Below are 3,926 nucleotides of genomic sequence, written 5' to 3' on the forward strand. Positions count from 1 at the left end.
GCCCGGATGCCACCCACACTTTCCAGAGGTGCCTTTTTTTTCGTCCCTCGTACGGGGCACAAGCCCTCCCGACTCAGCACCTGCACCTTCCTCTCTGAGACCACATCTCTCGCCCGGGATGCTTGTCTGGGCTGGTAACTGATGGTCACAGAGCCTGTTGATGCCATTACAACCTGCTGATCAGAGCCAGAGCTGCCGGCAAGGCAGGCGTGGCAGGCACACAGCCACGTCCCCTGCCGGCTGAAGAGGCCAGGCCCGAGCCTCTTCCAGTGGCACCGCGTTGAGCTGCAGGACACCACCCCCCCCACACCCCAGCCATTGCACGTCTCCTCCTATGTCCCCCGACTCGGGCACCTGGACCCCGGCCATTTTGCTGGCTCGGTGTCACGCGTGTACCTTGATCACCAGAACTCAGGATGTCATACGATTACCATCCTGTCATATGATGACTATTCCATAGATCGGGGTACAGAGACCTACCCGGCAGGGGGGCGCAATGGGAAACTCAGAATGTCAGGTCAGCTGGATGGAACTGTGGGTTGCCTGGGTACCCCGTCTGCAGCTGGCATCTGCAGTGGGCGGCAGTCCCGTGGGATCCGATGCTCACTCCGATGGTGTCAGCGTGGAACTGAATGCCCGGCCACCCAGCTGGTGTCGGGAGAATCGGAGGACTGACTGACGGTCAGGGTGAAGGACATCGGGGACTTTGCTGTGACCGGTCCGTACGCACACGTGTGCTGACAATTCTTCTGGTGGACCATTCTGATCCCAGAGGAAGTAAGCGGGGCTCCTCCTTCCCCGCGCTTCCCCCGACCTTCCCCCACCCCCCTCACTGCAACTTGGTGAGAAACATCTCCCTGAACCATGGGTGGCTGTCACGGCCCCAAGCAAGCCAGGGGCCGGCTTCTCCGTGGGCGGGATGTGGCTTTCGTACGTGCCAAACACAAAGTGATAAAGAGCCCAGAAATAAACACGGTTTACGATCGAACGTCCGCCACGTGGATGCTATTAGGCTCATGATTAGAATGAGGAGGGAAAAAATAGGGAATAAATAGAAGGTGGATGGGAAACCGGAAGCCACAACAAGAGAAGACAGTTTTTAAAAAACAAAACAAAACAAAACAAATGCAAGTCTCTGGATGGCTCGGATGTCCCTGCAGAAACCGAAATGGCTTCCGCCATTTCTTCTCACTTGTCAGGTCACGTCCGACAGGTCTCCCGAAATAATAAAACCGGCCTGCAGAGAAGCCACGGCCCGCTCCCCCCCAGGACCCGGGAGGGGAACAGATCAGCGTCCCCTCCCCCGGGCTGAGTGACTGCAGAGCCAGCGGGCAGGAAACAGACACAATAAACCGCACGTCAGAGGAGTTTATTTTCCCCTTTGTGAGTCTTCCGTGTTAAACGTATAGAAAAATCGACCCCGGGTTTAAAATGCCCTGGAGTAAAGATTATGTGGATTCGGGTTTTCGGGCACTGAGCCACCTGGAACTCTGGGAGAGAAAAGCCAATTTCCTGGGCTGCCTGTCCCCGTCCTGTCCTGTGTCACTGTCCCTCGGGACCCCGGCCTGGTAGCCTTCGATATGGAGCCACGTTTGTATCTGCCCATTAGTCGGCCTGGCGCAGGAGGCTGGTCGCCATGGTGAACCCGAAGCACGGGAACCGTGGTGGCAGCTGTCTTATAAATGGCCCCGGGGCAGCTTCTGCGTCCTGCCGTGGCGACATCTGAGGTCCCCAGGTCCGGGCTGTGGCCGCGGCAGAGATGCCGGGGCCTTCCAGGAGGACACGCTTGGTGGGGCAGAGGTTTTGAGCAGATAACCACTAAGGTCTGTTCTACACCCCAAATGCTTATGATTCCTTAAAACTCAGTCGGGAGCCAGTGGTACAGCTGCCACCTGGCTTCACAAGGACACGTGCTGGAAAGACACCCAGTGTGCATTCCACGCGGTGGGCACCTGTACAGGTGTCAGTTACCGACACCACACCTGCGAACGCCTCGGCACCCAGACCTTCATGCCGGGGGCGCTCCGTGCTAGCCCTTCACTGCCTTCCGCCTCCGTGAAGCTGAGATGTCCCCAACCTGCCAACGCCACCGTCCGCGCCACCGGCCTGACTCCTGCACCCACCGTGACAGAGTTACAGAGGGATCGGGGGCTTTCGGTCTGAGCAAAGGGGAGGGAGGCGCGCCTCGGTGGGCACAGCGGGAGGGTGGGGTCCGCCCCCTGCAGATGCTGCTTCACCTACTGCCGCGGAAAACGCCGGAGAGTTTCTGCTTTATTCGTCACGGTCGGTTCTGCAAGGGGGTCTCATGCGGGGCTAAGGTCACCGCCGGGACCAGCAGCCCACGGTGTGGAGCGAATCCGTCTTCCGCGTCTCCCCCGACCCGCGTTCCCCCTGGAGCCCACCTGCCCAGAAGGCCCAGATGCCCTCGCCGGCCCCACAAAGTCAGCTCTGCCGACTCAGCTCTCAGCCGGGGCAGGCCCAAGAGCCAATCAAAACACTGTCGAATTATGTCACAGAGACTTTCAAAGATGAAGTGGGATTTAATTCTTCCCTTCCAACAAAATTAAAGGGAAAACGAATCAAGTTGTCAGCTCATACGCTTGGATGAAAATTATACTATTTTTGGCATGGAATCTGGAAGAATTTCAAGGAATCGAATAACATTACTGTGACAAAGCGTCTTTCATTATGAACTATACATATTACTAGGTCTATTTTTAAAAGCGATGGAACGGGCGACATCTCTGTCTAATTACTCAGTTCTAGTAAAAAAATAAATCATCTATGAATACAGAAATGACTTTAAAATAAAGTCCCATCTTTGCTAGAGAAATGCATTTCCAACGTGATGTTGAATACTTACTTATTAAAATTTGCCATTAGTGTCAACCTTGATGAATTATGTCCCAATAAGCGTGAGCCTGAGTTAATCCAGAAGAGAAAACTTCACAGTTATTTTCTGCAGGAATCATTGCGATGCAAATATTTACATTGGAGAAACCAAGCCAGAAGGACTCATCAAACGCTTCCGAACGTAAACCTACATCGCGTTGGGATGAATCCCGTGTGCACCGTGGGTTGGGGATGCGAGCGCAAAATGTGGACAGGAAGGAAGAGAGACTGCGTGACCTGCCGACGGTTCGGGACACGCTCGTTTGCATTTTTAAAACGAACGACGAGAGCGACATTCTGTGTGATTTAAAGAGATTCCGTCGAACATAGAGACCGACGCTCCGGTTCTGAAATGTCAGTATTCGTAATTTGACGGAAATGGCATCGTTCGCAACGAATTAAATGCAGGTTAGAATTTTCGGGGCCACACTAAACGTGCAGGAGCGGAGAGGGGCGAAGACCCCCGACTCAGGCCTGTCAGGACATGGGGAGCGAGTCTGGGGGCCGGTGACCCTGCAGACCGCGGGCGCCGGGAGGCAGCCCCGTCTCGTTACTAACTGCACGGAGCCTTGCAGAATGCGGTGCCGCGCCCCCGAAGGAGGGACTCGCCGCCTCGCCGCTGGCATTGGTGGCGTCGAGGACAACATCCTGGCTTTCGTCACGGGACCTCTGCTGACCCCACACGCCAAGCACGAGCATCTCCAAGGCAGAGGGGGGACACCCGGGAGCGAGGTGTCCACACTTACCATCTGCAGCCAAATGTTGGTGGTCAGAACTTGATTCTTCTCATCCTTTAAAGGGAGACAGAAAAAAAAAATCATAAATAGGGTTTCCCCAGAGGGAACGATGCCACGAACGCCTAAGGGTCTGCGCGTCGGGCTGCGTGGCGGTTACGAGCCCTCTCACACACTCCCGGGCGGCGCCTCCCCGAGTGACACTTTTCTGCTCGTTACTAAGAAGGGCCGTTTATGACAGAAGCTCACAGAGATGGAGAAAGAGAAGAAAATGGACGGAGACCCCGGAACCCCCCCCCC

At 55.6% G+C, this 3,926-nt stretch overlaps 1 protein-coding gene across 1 annotated transcript in view; it reads right to left on the reverse strand.

Annotated features, from left to right (window-relative positions):
* LOC105307287 (neuronal acetylcholine receptor subunit alpha-7) overlaps positions 1-3,926 on the reverse strand; it is a 113,474-nt gene that overhangs the window by 68,701 nt on the left and 40,847 nt on the right. The window lies entirely within an intron of this gene.

Source organism: Pteropus vampyrus, unplaced genomic scaffold (assembly GCF_000151845.1).
Source record: "Pteropus vampyrus isolate Shadow unplaced genomic scaffold, Pvam_2.0 Scaffold487, whole genome shotgun sequence".
Classification (NCBI taxonomy): Eukaryota; Metazoa; Chordata; class Mammalia; order Chiroptera; family Pteropodidae; genus Pteropus; species Pteropus vampyrus.